Source organism: Oncorhynchus gorbuscha, linkage group LG21 (assembly GCF_021184085.1).
Source record: "Oncorhynchus gorbuscha isolate QuinsamMale2020 ecotype Even-year linkage group LG21, OgorEven_v1.0, whole genome shotgun sequence".
In the NCBI taxonomy this organism is placed as follows: domain Eukaryota; kingdom Metazoa; phylum Chordata; class Actinopteri; order Salmoniformes; family Salmonidae; genus Oncorhynchus; species Oncorhynchus gorbuscha.
In genome coordinates this window covers 12,888,950-12,905,219 of record NC_060193.1, presented here as the reverse complement: position 1 = coordinate 12,905,219, position 16,270 = coordinate 12,888,950, and positions in this window count along the sequence as shown.

Sequence of the window (16,270 nt, the reverse complement as noted above, 5' to 3'; positions counted from 1 at the left end):
CCCTTCTATCTCTGAACACCATCCAGTTCCATCCTTCAGCTCAACTCAACCCCTCCCATCTATCTCTGAACACCATCCAGTTCCATCCTTCAGCTCAACTCAACCCCTCCCTTCTATCTCTGAACACCATCCAGTTCCATCCTTCAGCTCCACTCAACCCCTCCCATCTGTCTCTGAACACCATCCAGTTCCATCCTTCAGCTCCACTCAACCCCTCCCTTCTATCTCTGAACACCATCCAGTTCCATCTTTCAGCTCTACTCAACCCCTCCCATCTATCTCTGAACACCATCCAGTCCCATCTTTCAGCTCAACTCAACCCCTCCCATCTATCTCTGAACACCATCCAGTTCCATCCTTCAGCTCAACTCAACCCCTCCCTTCTATCTCTGAACACCATCCAGTTCCATCCTTCAGCTCAACTCAACCCCTCCCATCTATCTCTGAACACCATCCAGTTTTGATTTCTGTTTGCCATATATTTTTCAACTGTGCTGTGATGTTTCACAAAAGTTCGGAACCTTTCTATTCTCATAGTTTCTGCAGATTGTAAATTAAAGATAAACATTTTTGCTGAGAGTATTATTACATTGATTGATTGACTATGACTTCAAATCACCCAGCAGTGCTATTTGCGGCATTAGCTCCAGGTAAATATTGCAATTCTTCCGTCAATCCTGATTTATGTTAGAACTCCTTCACCGAGCTTGGGGAATCCTGCTGTAGAATAACATACTACACAATGTATTGGTGTATGTTGTATTCCTTGGTCCTGTAGCACCTACTATAGAACTGTAGAATACTATACTGTAGTGATCCTTTGATTGTGAAGTGCTTTACTGTATAATATTATGAGAAACACTTGATGCACATATTAGGTACTAACTTGTAGTTTCTAAGTATGTATACAAGTATACAAGGCCTTTATTATGTCTTATTCATTTGACCTTTATTTGTGTAGGCAAGTCAGTTAAGAACAAATTCTTATTTTCAATGACAGCCTAGGAACAGTGGGTTAACTGCCTGTTCAGAACGACACATTTGTACCTTATCAGCTCAGGGATTTGAACTTGCAACCTTCCAGTTACTAGTCCAACGCTCTAACCACTAGGCTACCCTGCCGCCATATGATGGGCCTTAATTAAGGGTTTTGTTATTCAGACATTAAAAGTCATGTGTTACTGGCCAATCCTTAATAACCTCATTATTAGTCCTAATAAAGACATTTAGTAAAGAGCAAGTTAGACCAGAAACAGACTCTTAGTATGCTGTCTCAATAGAGCTAATACAAGCATAGTAACTTAACCCTCAAACTAAAGACCCCCAGAGGCATTTTTTTTATCACAGCACAAAGGTGGTTCATTCAATTCTTCCAATGTTGTATGACTTTGTCAATCAACTCGTTCTTAATAAATCCAAAACATTTTCACCCCAGCATTTTCACCCCAGCCTAACACACCAAATTCCACGTATAGTAATTTGATAGATAGGACCTTTACTTGAATACAGGTTTCTCTGGAGACATCCATACCACCAGAGAGTTGAAGGTGAACCTGTATCAGATCATCTGCAGAGATATAGCTCCCCATGTACTCGCCTGAGATACCAAATATCGTATGACTGTGTACAAAACCAAAACTACCTCGTTTTTGTGCATATAAAATATCTGCCAGTGATATAAATACTTGATAGATCTGTAATACAGAAGAACTCAGCTACACTGAATCTACACAGAGAGCTGTATTGGTGTATAATCTCCAATAAGTCGATTTTCTAGGAAAATATAAAACTTGTATTTATTTGAATCCTGGTTTCTCGGGAGGTATAACATGATAATTCATATCCTCAGGGGGACCTGTTGACGTGATCTTGACCTGATAGACAGATCACCTGCAGAGATGGAGTACCCTGACCTCGTCTATGGTTATAAACGGTTATAACTAGGTTTGATCGTGCACAAAATATAAATGGCCTTAGATATATGGTTAGTAGCAGTCTAAACAGTTCATAAAAGTCAGTGGTATGAATACTTGGCAGAACTGTAATACAGAAACCAGCTACAGTCTGAATGAACCCATAGTACTGCATTGGTGTGTATTCTCTTAAAAATAGTTATTCTACAGAAAATGTTATATAAATACCAGAATTCCTATAATACCCTACAATATTCTATATGGGCAACTTGTTATGGTACTTTGGTTGCTATAACATTTGGTTTGAAGTGACTTTGAGGATTTGGGTATTGTCACGTTCTGACCATAGTTCTTGTGTGTTTTCCTTGTTTTAGTGTTGGTCAGGACGTGAGCTGGGTGGGCATTCTATGTTGTATGTCTAGTTTGTCTATTTCTATGTTTGGCCTGATATGGTTCTCAATCAGAGGCAGGTATTAGTCATTGTATCTGTTTGGGAACCATATTTTGGTAGCCTGTTTTGTGTTGGGTTTTGTGGGTGGTTGTTTCCGTGTCTGTGTTTGGTTCACCACACAGGACTGTTTCGGTTTTCACATTTATTGTTTTGTATATTTGTAGTGTTTTCCCCGGTAATTCGTCTTGATTAAAGATGTTTAACCCTAACCACGCTGCGTTTTGGTCCGCTTCTCCTTCCCAGGAGGAAAACCGTTACAGGTATGCTTTTTTAAGCATCCTGCCATAGGCCCTACCATTCCCTTGTTTCACTAGCAGTGTGGTAATGAGTAAATAAAGTTAAGCCGTATTATTGGTCATTTAATCTCAGGGTCAATGGATGAATCACATTTTGTCAATAAAATTAAGTATATTTCAAATGTTGGTGTACAACTCATTTAAAAGGAAGTATTTTCTACTACATGGAGAGAAAAAATATCTACTTCAAAATTTTAAAAGCCGAATGATACCACAACCAAAATAATGGTAAATGTGGATTGTACTTTGGAAAAAAGCTTCAGAATATATAAGGGGAAAAGTACATTTTAATTTTACAGAATTCAAAAATGAACTGTAAGTTTTCTAAAATAACTATTTAGTTTGGTAAAAAATAAAGTAAATATTATTGACATGTCTAATGATGTTTTGATAAGAATTAAGTTGATATTTTGCTGTGATTGTTGCTTTTTCAATAGTTTGTAATCCATGTACTGTATGTGAAATATGTTGGTAGTTTGAGGGTGAAGATGTGTTCCCTATATTAAAGCCTTAACTTATTCTTACCTGCAGAAAATATTGTCAACAAATGACCTCATTGGACAAAAAGGGGCACATGACATCACACTCATGAGAAAAAGCATATCATGTTAGCCTCAAACAAGAAATGTGGTAGTTTCATGAGTTAGTAAACTTCCACAGTCTATCTTTAAATACAAATGCTCAATAACAATAATGTGACAACATTGATATGACAAAAACTTCCCAAAAGTATTTTATGCTCATGTGTATCCTGAAAGTGGTCATTGTGATTTAAAAATACACTATGGACGTTTAGTTGCTAATTGTTTACATAAAATGTTTTCTTGAATGTTGCCTTGTATGTCATATAATTACTGTATATTACAGTAATGTCTGCTAAAACACTACAGTAAATACTACAGTATACTACAGTAATGTCTGCTAAAACACTACAGTAAATACTACAGTAATGTCTGCTAAAACACTACAGTAAATACTACAGTATACTACAGTAATGTCTGCTAAAAAACTACAGTTAATACTACAGTATACTAAAGTCCGCTAAAACACTACAGTAAATGCTACAGTAATAATGTCTGCTAAAACACTACAGTAAATGCTACAGTAATGTCTGCTAAAACACTACAGTAAATACTACAGTAATGTCTGCTAAAACACTACAGTAAATACTACAGTAATGTCTGTTAAAACACTACAGTAAATACTACAGTATACTACAGTAATGTCTGCTAAAAAACTACAGTTAATACTACAGTATACTAAAGTAAAGTCCGCTAAAACACTACAGTAAATACTACAGTATACTACAGTAATGTCTGCTAAAACACTACAGTAAATACTACAGTAATATCTGCTAAAACACAACAGTAAATACTACAGTATACTACAGTAATGTCTGCTAAAATACTACAGTAAATACTATAGTAAATAAATATAGCAATACCACAGTATTTATACCATAGTATAGTATAGTACTTTTTCATGTGGGACAGGCTGTAACGGCGTTCGTCTGTTGAAAGAGAGTCGGACCAAAATGCAGCGTGGTGGTTACTCATGTTCTTTAATGAAGAATAGACGATACATGAAATAACTATATATATACAAAACAACAAACGGAACGTGAAAACCTATACAGCCTGTCTGGTGACAACTAACACAGAGACAGGAACAATCACCCACAAAATACACAGTGAAACCCAGGCTACCTAAATATGGTTCCCAATCAGAGACAACGAGAATCACCTGACTCTGATTGAGAACCCCCTCAGGCAGCCAAGCCTACTCTAGACACCCCTACTCAGCCATAATCCCAATACCTACTAAACCCCAATACAAAAACACACCACAACATAAACCCATGTCACACCCTGGCCTGACCAAAAAAATAACGAAAACACAAAATACTAAGACCAAGGCGTGACACAGGCCAAATATGACAAAGCAAATTACAATAAATGTTGAATCTACCAGTTCGAGTTGAGCCTCTACTCCATTTTGCCTGCACCTAGACATGAAGTGGCGACATGATTAGGAAAGTCTTGGGGTCCTAGTTGCAGCCTGTAATATACACTGAAAGAGTTGTAGCCTTTAATAGTGTAAAGATCTTCGTCTGCTGTTAGAAGAGAGGCAGACCGAAATGCAGCGTGTAGGTTACTCATGACCTTTAATAAAGATAAAGCGGTACATGAAATAATTGAAAATACAAAAACAACAAACAAGTGAAACAAAATACAGCCTATCTGGTGACTAACACTAAGACAGGTACAATCACCCACGAAATACAACGCGCACTCAAGCTACCTAAATACGGTTCCCAATCCGAGACAACTAGAATCAGCTGACTCCAATTAGGAATCGCCTCAGGCAGCCAAGCCTAACTAGACACACCCCTAATAATACACACTCCCAATTAATACAAACCCAATACGAAATAACAACATATAAACCCATGTCACACCCTGGCCTACCCAAACATATAACAAAAACACAAGATACAATGACCAAGGCGTGACAAATAGGGCCTGGAGTTTTCCTGGTCTGGTCATGTGCTCAGAAGAAACTCTGGGCCCTAGTATTTCTCCATGATTGAGCTAATTGCACGCCGTCAACCATTTAGAAATCATTCCAGTCATTGGTCTGGAACTTTCTTTGAGAGTGAGTGCGTTGTCTCGCTGAATTCTTCAGGCGTTAGACTCTGTCCGCAGTCCACAATTATCAGCATCAAAACAATGTCTTCCCTCCTCTTCTTTGTATCACCATTGGCTGAGTCCCAAATGGCACTCTATACCCTACACAGCGGCTTGGTCAAAAGTAGAGCACTATATAGGGAATAGAGTCCCATTTGGGTCTCAGCCATTGATTAGAAAAACATGTTCCCTTCCAGTAGTTCTGAGACATCTTTGCTTGAAATCTCCAATGGACAATGGTGTCTGCATGACCATTCATGCTTTGTTGACCCTCCTGTAGAATTCCACACATTTCGTGTGTGTGTGTGTGTGTGTGTGTGTGTGTGTGTGTGTGTGTGTGTGTGTGTGTGTGTGTGTGTGTGTGTGATTGTGTGTGTGTGTGTGTGTGTGTGTGTGTGTGTGTGTGTGTGTGTGTGTGTGTGTGTGTGTGTGTGTGTGTGTGTGTGTGTGTGTGTGTGTGTGTGTGTGTGTGTGTGTGTGTGTGTGTGTGTGTGTGTGTGTGTGTGTGTGTGTGTGTGTGTGTGTGTGTGTGTGTGTGTGTGTGTGTGTGTGATTGTGTGTGTGTGTGTGTGTGTGTGTGTGTGTGTGTGTGTGTGTGTGTGTGTGTGTGTGTGTGTGTGTGTGTGTGTGTGTGTGTGTGTGTGTGTGTGTGTGTGTGTGTGTGTGTGTGTGTGTGTAATAATGTCAAAGGATATTACTTATCATATCTATTCTCACTCTGGGATGTGTTCAGGAAATGTTGTTTTCCCCCTTGACTGTTTCACCTTCTTATTCACTTCCTGTTGTTGAGTGCTGTTCGTTGGGCAACCAACCGCCATTATCTGACAAGACATGCGTCAAAAAAGAAATGACAACGTCAGAAGAACCTTGAACTTTACATGAAAGGGTTATTAAAGGGTCATCATTCAAAAGCAGAATTAACGTAGCGAGGTCAGATCATCGTAGCAAGTTGACCCCCCCCCGCCATGACCTTTAAAATATAGTAGAACAGATCACTCTCATTTTTAACATACTGCTCAGTAACACTCTCAGTTGGTCATTCTTTGTCATTTCGATTCATAGGATATTGTGGGTGAACACAATGATATTACTGTCTAGTACTACTGCAACCTTCGGTCACATCAGTGTGGAAGGAAAACTTAATCTACTGTATTACTCAACCAGTAAGAGACGAGGAAGATGTGGTTCAGCAGATGAGGGAGTCCCCAGTCCCCAGTCCCTAGTCCCCAGAACATTATTAGTGGACTGAATAAACACAACAATGATATACTGCACCATCCTAACTGCGATGGATACGTAACGAGGCCAGCTCAGAACAGCTTGGTTATGCTCAGTAATGTAAAAAGCCCTTTGGCCTGTTTGGGTATGTCTTCGCTGCTGGTGGAAAACGTCTCATTGATTACTCAATGCCAAATACGAAGGCTGAGTGGGAGTCAGGGAAATGCAGAGGTCTGCATGTCTGGCTGGGCTGGCCTCTCTTCCAGGGAATCCCTTTTCCACCTACTCACCATGTGTTCCCCTCTCAGCACTCTGTCATCACCCTTTTAATGTTACCTGCCCTCCTTCCCTCATCAAGTTATTCCTCCCTCACACATCACATCCTCCATCCTCCATCCCTCATTCTCCCAGACCATCTGGTCCCACGACCTATGACCTTTCGCCCACAATCTCTCCATTCTTCTCCTGTTTTTCACAGTTGTCTATTTGTTTGCTATCACGACCACATTAATAATAATAGTATCCAGCTGTCCTCTTGGTTACATTGCAAAATACTTTAAGTGTGTATGTGTTATCTTGACAACTAGCCTAAATAAGCACCAAGAAGGAAATAGGAACCAGTAGTCTATTTTAGTCTATATTTGGATGAACTATTGTATAGAGTGTTGAGTCATTGTGTGGTTGTGGTTTTCTCATACCTTGGCTGTAAAGTATGTTCAGTTTCATTTGGTTTATTTATTAAGCTGTTCATCCTGCAGCAGCTACTGCTCCTGGGGTCCACACAAAACATCAACCACGTGACCCAGTACAGAACAGTTACAGACAAGAGTAACACAAACACAATATAACACTACATTCAGTAAACAGTTTGAACAGGTCAACTACTGAAACATGGATCATAACAGCAGGACGATGAGAAGAAGAAGAAAAACATCCCGTGTTGTCATTTCCCTTCAGAGTATGCTGAAGGGAAATGGCCTTAGCTCTTCTCCACAGTCATGAGTCAATGTTGTTTTCACTAACCACTGCCAACTTTATTTATCTTTATTTAAAATTATTTATTTTCTTATTCGAGAGATACTGTAAAGGTTCAGGACCTGATGTATTGAAATACATTAACGCCCAGATTCAATCCATTCGAACCTTTTCGTCTCCGCACCATTTATGGCCAATGTTAGCGTCGCCACGGAGATCGCATTCAATGTAAACACTGCAGGTGTTTGCTCGATAGGAAATTATCTATACATGTCAACGGCACTACAAAAAGTGTCTTCCACGGTCCAGTTTGAATCCTGGCCTAAATAGCAGTTCCATTGTAGTAGTACGGTGAAGTGGGCTGATTGGAAGAGGTTGAGCATAGAAGTTAATAGGAATAGTATCCCTCACACACACATGGTATAAACATTCAAACGTGTTAACACTCGCAAGGCTGATGGCCCAGACTGCATCCCTAGCCACGTCCTCAGAGCATGCGCAGACCAGCGGGCTGGAGTGTTTAAGGACATATTAAATCTCTCGCCATTCCCAGTCTGCTGTCCCCACATGCTTCAAGATGGTCACCATTCTTCCTGTTCCCAAGAAAGCAGAAGTAACTGAACTAAATGATTATCGCCTAGTTGCACTCACTTCTGTCATCATGAAGTGCTTTGAGAGACTAGTCAAGGATCACATTACCTCTACCTTACTTGTCACCCTAAACCCACTTCAACCCACTTCAAACCGCCCCAATAGATACAAAGACGATGCAATCTACATCACACTGCACTCTGCCCTATCCCATCTGGAGAAGAGGAATACCTATGTAAGAATGCTGTTCATTGACTACAGCTCAGCATTCAACACCATAGTACCCTCCAAACTCGTCATTAAGCTCGAGACCCTGGGTCTCGACCCCGCCCTGTGCAACTGGGTCCTGGACTTTCTGACGGGCCGCCCCCAGCTGGTGAAGGTAGGAAACAACATCTCCACCCCGCTGATCCTCAACACTGGGGCCCCACAAGTGTGCGTTCTAAGCCCTCTCCTGTACTCCTTGTTCACCCATGACTGCGTGGCCAAGCACGCCTCCAACTCAATCATTAAGTTTGTAGACGACACAACAGTAGTAGGCTTGATTACCAACAACGACGAGACGGCCTACAGGGAGGTGAGGGCCCTCGGAGTGTGGTGTCAGGAAAATAACCTCTCTTTCAACGTCAACAAAACAAAGGAGATGATTGTGGGTTTCAGGAAACAGCAGAGGGAGCACACACCTATCCACATTGATGGGACAGTAGGGGAGAAGGTAGAAAGGTTTAAGTTCCTCGGCATACACATCACGGAAAAGCGAAAATGTTCCACCCACACTGACAGCGTGGTGAAGAAGGTGCAACAGCGCCTCTTCAACCTCAGCAGGCTGAAGAAATTTGGCTTGTCACCTAAAACACTCACAAACTTTTACAGATGCACAATCAAGAGCATCCTGTCGGGCTGTATCACCGCCTGGTACAGCAACTGCACAACGCACAACGCAGCATTACCGGGGGCAAACTACCTGCCCTCCAGGACACCTACACCACCCGATGTCACAGGAAGGCCAAAAAGATCATCAAGGACAACAACCACCGAGCCACTGCCTGTTCACCGCACTATCATCCAGAAGGCGAGGTCAGTACAGGTGCATCAAAGCTGGGTCCGAGAGACTGAAAAACAGCTTCTATCTCAAGGCCATCAGACTGTTAAACAGCCATCACTAACATAGAGAGGCTGCTGTCATCATACAGACTCAAATCTCTGGCCACTTAAATAAATGGACATAATACCATCTACTGCATCTTGCCTATGCCGTTCAGCCATCACTCATTCATATATTTTTATGTACATATTCTTATTCATTCCTTTACATTTGTGTGTATAAGGTAGTTGTTGTGAAATTGTTAGATTACATGTTAGATATTACTGCAATGTCGGAACTAGAAGCACAAGCATTTCGCTACACTCGCATTAACATCTGCTAACCATGTGTCTGTGACCAATAACATTTGATTTGATTTGATTTGAACGGCCTATGTATGGAGTTTGATGATGACAAATTTAATTTTAGGAATAATATACTTTATTAGATTACATTAAGAATAATATGTTTTAAGGGATTACATTAAGAATAATATGCCCTATAAAATGACATTAAGAATAACATGCCTTATGAGATTACATTAAGAATAGGATTTATCCAGAGATATTAGGGTTAAGTGCCTTGCTCAAGGGCACATTGACAGATTTTTCACCTAGTCGGCTCGGGATTCAAACCAGTAACCTTTCGGTTACTGGCCCAACACCCTTAACTGCTAGGCTACCTGACTTTAACAAGATTTTATTCTCTACTCAAACATTCATACCAGATGTCTATGAGTTGCAATACACAGCACATATATATCATTTTATAGAGACGACAAATAATTGCAGTGATTGCAGGTCAGCTGACTCAGGGCCGAAAATATCCCGTCTAGAGCTGACCTCTATAGCTCAGTTGGTAGAGCATGTTTGGTGCATGGTCGTGATAATAGGTTTGATTCCCTTGACCACCCATACTTAAAATGTATGACTGTAAGCCATTCTGGATAAAAGTGTCTGCTAAATGGTAGGTAGTATATCAGTCGTATGTATCTACACATCATGCAGTTAAACACATGTTGAATACATTTGTCTGTGAATGTGAGAGATCTAAGTTTTAATGTAGCAGTTTTTCTGTCTATGAGTTGCACTGTATATTAGAGCTTGGAAGATAAACTGAAAATGATCGACACCGACCATACCGAGTTATTGCCGGCATTTTGCCGATATCTTTCATTACGATAAGTAGTCTATACTAGAGAAATGAGAAGTTTGAAATGAAAGAAATTTGCTAATATGGAAGATTGTTAATGGGACAATTGATGGCTACCACTATCAAAATAGTAGTAGTAGTTTAAAGCATAGTAAACAAATTAATATTATACACAATGTTGTAAACTTATCATTCTATTTATCGTTATAGCATCAATTCAGGCAATTTATCTCAAAATGGATTTTAGTCCGTATCGCCCAGCTCTACTGATTTCGCGTGGAGTTTGATAGTGATAACAGATGGATTACAGTGATTACTCCTGATTTATATTAGATCCCCATCATGTCAAATTACGCCCCAAAAATGTTCCAGTGAATCTAGATATGAGCCACTGCAGATAAGGCTGGCCAAGAATGTGTGATGAAATGTGCGTGACAAATGTGTGTGACTGTGATGATCAAACAATGTATCTTGTCAAACTGCATGAGTGCAGTTGTACTGACGCTAATGATTTCTCAATGCAGTGAATATCATATGTTTCTCTCTTTCTACATCGCTCTATGAGTAGGCCTAAAACTGTTCCCTAAAACCGCAGAAGCTTACCGGTTCCTCTTTCCCTGTGGAATTGTAGAAACACCCAAAATTTCACTGATGATTTCTCAATACATATTTCAAATATATGACAGTTTATCTTTCATCTCTTTCCCAATTGCTCAATCGGTAGGCCTAAAACGGTTCCTTAAACCCACATCTTTTTGGTTTACCTTCGGGCCTGATTAACCTAAGTAGAATTGAAACAAATGTTCAACTAATTTGTTTGAGAAAGTGGTTCGGAAAGGGGAGTTTATATGTTGCATAAAAGATATTTGTCTTTCATCCAAAATGTGTTTTGGGTTAGGCCTAATTCCTTTTACAGAGAACCCCTGGTCTGTTGCCCGTAGTAACAGAACAGTGCGTGACTACCAATGTTCCAGAGTGAGTTCCCATTCCCATGCTCATCTCATCCCTCTTCAAAGGAAATGGAGTGGGCCGTCAAACCAGATTTCCATTGACAACCTAATAAGGAATGTACCAAATGAAGGGGGGCGAGGGGTGTGTGTGGGTGGGTGGTGGGATCGATGGTGACAGCATGTCTGTTTTAGACAAGTGGTATTTTTAGTCTCATTATACAAACAAATATGACAATGACAGAGATTCAGTTTTTAAGTGTCCTACAAAAATAAATAATGATGACTATGATGTCAGGACAATGCTGTGTTTTATTTGTGTTTGTGTGTAATTTCCCTACACTGGAAGTTAATTTGTTTGATGGGAAAACCAGTTGTGTTTACATCTACAACACACTCTAAACATGTCGTGTGTAACCAGGCAGTAAAGCGCATGAACACATGGGAACACGCATGGGAACACGCAACAACAGCAACAACAATGACACTTCTTGTTTAAAAAGCAACAATAAAATCTTAACAGTCTATGACATCGTAGATTCAAACTTACTACAATGTCTTCTTTCGCATCACAAGTGTGTTGCCTCAAGCTCACCCCGACCCCCTTCTTCCCAGTTGCTGTGGAGACCGTTACAGTTACAGAACTAGAATTCTGTGAGATCGTCCAGCATTCCTGAATCAAACTTGACTTGAACAATTTCGGGTCAAGTTTGATTTTTTGGCCTTAGGGCTTCTGGTGAAGTGGCGGTTCATTTGACTTTTCACACGTTTTAAACAGACATAGCTGTTGCAGAACTGGAAAATGTCAAATCAAATCAAATTTCATTGGTCACATACACATGGTTAGCAGATGTTATTGCGAGTGTAGCGAAAATGCTTATGTACAGTCCAAAATGTCAAAGCATACACACACGCACGCACGCACACACACACACACACAGACACACACACACAAACAAACAAACAGGATTGTCCCCTTCGCTTTCTGTCCACAGTCCCTGGGACAATGACCTCATACCAGACCAGGGAGATATTTAGAAAATGGTAACCTCACTTCCACTGTTGTGTTTGTCTGTCTGTCTGTCTGTCTGTCTGTCTGACTGTTTGTTTGTCTGTTTGTTTCTCACAAACACACACATCTGTGAACGTGCAGACACTTTGTGAGTATGGGGTCATGGAATGCTGGCAGCTACAGAACCAAATTTGGAATTCTGATGTGTCAGATCTGTGTGTGTCATCCCTCAACAATGGAGAGAGAGGAGTTGGTGGGAGAGAGAGAGAGGGAGAGGGAGAGCGGTTGGTGGGAGAGAGAGAGAGAGAGGGAGAGCGGTTGGTGGGAGAGAGAGAGGGAGAGCGGTTGGTGGGAAAGAGAGAGAGGTTGGTGGGAGAGAGGGAGAGAGAGAGAGAGAGGTTGATGGGAGAGAGAAAGGGAGAGAGGGAGAGGTTGGTGGGAGAGGGAGAAAGAGAATGGTTGGTGGGCGAGAGAGGGAGAGAGAGAGGGGTTGGTGGGAGAGAGAGAGAAGGGTTGGTAGGAGAGAGCGAATGAGAGAGAGAGAGGGAGAGAGAGAGGGGGTTTGGCAGGGAGAGAGAGAGGGAGATAGAGTTGGTGGGATAGAGAGAGGGGTTGGCAGGGAGAGAAAGGGAGAGAGAGAGAGGAAGAGAGAGATAGGGAGAGAGAGAGGGGTAGGCAGGGAGAGTGAGAGGGAAAGAGAGGAATAGAGAGGGGTTGGTAGAGAGAGAGAGGGAGGGAGAGAGAGGGGTAGGTAGGGAGAGTGAGAGGGAAAGCGATAGGGAGAGACAGGGGTTTGTGGGAGAGAGAGAGGGGGGGGGGTAGGGAGAGTGAGGGGAAAGAGATAGGGAGAGAGGGGCTTGTGGGAGAGAGAATGAGAGAGAGAGACAGGGGGGTTGGCAGGGAGAGAGAGGTTGGCAGGGAAAGAGAGAATGGTAGGGAGGGAGAGTGAGAGTGAGAGTGAGAGAGCAAGAGAGATAGAGGGGGTTTGGGGAGAGAGAATGAGAGAGAGAGAGGGGTTGGCAGCAAGAGAGAGAGGGGGAGAGGGGGTTGGCAGGGTGAGAGAGAGGGAGAGGGGGGTGGTATGGAGAAAGAGAGTGAGAGAGAGGGGTTGGTAGGGATAGAGGGAGAGAGAGGGGGGTTGGTAGGGAGAGAGAGAGAGACTGCAGATGGGAAACTAGTTGGTTCCATGGAAAACACTCCCCCCCTGCTTTTTTTCAATCTTTTTGGCCCTGTAACAAACAGCTAAAACATGATCAAATACACATCTTAGATTCAAATATTAAAGACTACCAGAACCCACTGGATTCTCCAATTACATTGAATAAACTACAGGACAAAATAGAAACCCTCCAACCCAAAAAAGACTGTGGTGTTGATTGTATGCTTTTTATTTTATTTAACTAGGCAAGTATGTTAAGAACAAAATCTTATTTTCAATGACGGCCTAGGAACAGTGCTTTGTTCAGGGGTAGAACAACTGATTTTTACCTTGTCAGCTTGGGGATTCGATCTTGCAACCTTTCAGTTACTTGTCTAATGCTCTAACCACTAGGCTACGTGCCACCCTGGTAGCTACCTCCCATTACCTACCTGCCGCTTCATCCTCAATGAAATGATAAAATATACAGACCACAAATTCCAATTGGCTATACTTAAGCTATTGAGCATCATCCTTGGCTCTGGCATCTTCCCCAATATTTGGAACCAAGGACTGATCACCCCAATCCACAAAAGTGAAGACAAATTTGATCCCAATAACTACCGTGGGATATGCGTCAATAGCAACCTGCATTATCATTAACAGCAGACTAGTTCATTTCCTCAGTGAAAACAATGTACTGAGCAAATGTCACATTGGCTTTCTACCAAATTACAGTATGACAGACCACGTATTAACCCTGCACACCCTAATTGACAAACAAAACAAAATCAAAGTCCTCTCATACTTTGTTGATTTCAAAAAAGCTTTTGACTCAATTTGGCCTGAGGGTCTGCTATACAAATTGATGGAAAGTGGTGTTGGGGGAAAACATATGACATTATATAATCCATGTACACAAATAACAAATGTGCGGTTAACATTGACAAAAAACACATACATTTCTTTCCACAGGGCCGTGGGGTGAGACAGGGATGCAGCTTAAGCCCCACCCTCTTCAACACATTTATCAACAAATTGGCGAGGGCACTAGAACAGTCTGCAGCACCCAGCCTCACCCTACTAGAATCTGAAGTCAAACATCTACTGTTTGCGGATGATCTGGTGCTTATGTCCTCAACCAAGGAAGGCCTATAGCAGCACCTATATCTTCTGCACAGATTCTGTCAGACCTGGGCCCTGACAGTAAGTCTCAGTAAGACAGAAATAATGGTGTTGCCATGACCACAAATACAAATTCAATCTAGACACCGTTGCCCTAGAGCACACAAAAAACTATACATACCTCGGCCTAAACCTCAGCGCCACAGGTAACTTCCACAAAGATGTGAACGAGCAGAGAGACAAGGCAAGAAGGGCCTTCTATGCCATCAAAAGTAACATAAAATTTGACACACCAAGTAGGATCTGGCTAAAAATACTTGAATCAGTTATTGATACCATTATGTTTGTGAGGTCTGGGGTCTGCTCACCAAGCAAGAATTCGCAAAATGGGACAAACACCAAATTGTGAATCCGCATGCAGAATTCTGCAAAAATATCCTCCAAATAATGCATGCCGAGCAGAATTAGGCCGATACCCGCTAATTATCAAAATCCAGAAAAGCTTTGACTATGTACAAACTCACTGGGCATAGCCTTGCTATTGAGAAAGGCCGCCGTAGGCAGACCTGGCTCTCAAGAGAAGACAAGCTATGTGCACACTGCCCTAAAAATGAGGTGGAAACTGAAAAGAAAGAGAAAGGGAGAGAAAGAGTTGTTGTCAGGGTAAGAGGGAGGGTGACAGAGAGAGAGAGAGAGAGAGAGAGAGAGAGAGAGAGAGAGAGAGAGAGAGAGAGAGAGAGAGAGAGATGATGATGAATGAGTAGACACAGTACAAGGTGGAACAAGCAGAACATTTGAATGAGAGAGCTTCCTTTCTCAGCGGGATTCCTTGGTGGAAACGTGTATACAAAAATTAAATAAACAATAAAAACTCTCTCTCTCTGTCTGTCCGTCTCAGTTCCTCTCCTCTCATAAAACCACTATTTTAAGCCGTACACACGTTAATTCTCTTAAACATGAATAGTGAGCCTCATTGCTCTCAGTGAGGGCATGTCTAAAGATAACAATGGTTACATTGGTTTAGTAAGCATGAACTGGACATCGGCCAGTTGGTGAGTAGGGATTTTTTCTTCCCAGCAGCCGTTGCCAGACAGTGGGCACTCCCAACAGCATGACTGGACGTACTCCTTCACTCTTTCTCCGAGTGCAAAAAGAAACATAAAGAGAGTGACAAAGAACATAAGTGAGTGTGTGTGTGTCAGAGAGAGAGAGAGAGAGTGTGTGTGTGTCACAGAGAGAGAGAGAGAGAGAGAGAGAGAGAGAGAGAGAGAGAGAGAGAGAGAGAGAGAGAGAGAGAGAGAGAGAGAGAGAGAGAGAGAGAGAGAGAGTGTGTGTGTGTGTCAGAGAGAGAGAGAGAGAGAGAGAGTGTGTGTGTGTCAGAGAGAGAGAGAGAGAGAGAGAGAGAGAGAGAGAGAGAGAGAGAGTATGTGTGCATTAGTGTGTGTCTATGTACGAATGTGTGTTTGTGTGTGTGTGTGTTGGTTTGCACATGTGTGTGTGCCACAGCCTCACTAAGGAGTGAGGCCAGTCCAGACAGTTACGGATGATGACCTCATAGTCACTAATAACTTCCTCTCGGCGCGTGTCTACATGGGCGGGGCTTGGAGGGAAGAGGGAGTGGCCTAGGGGGAAGCATGTCACTACAACTACGCTATAAAAACCAGTAGAACTCTCACTCAGA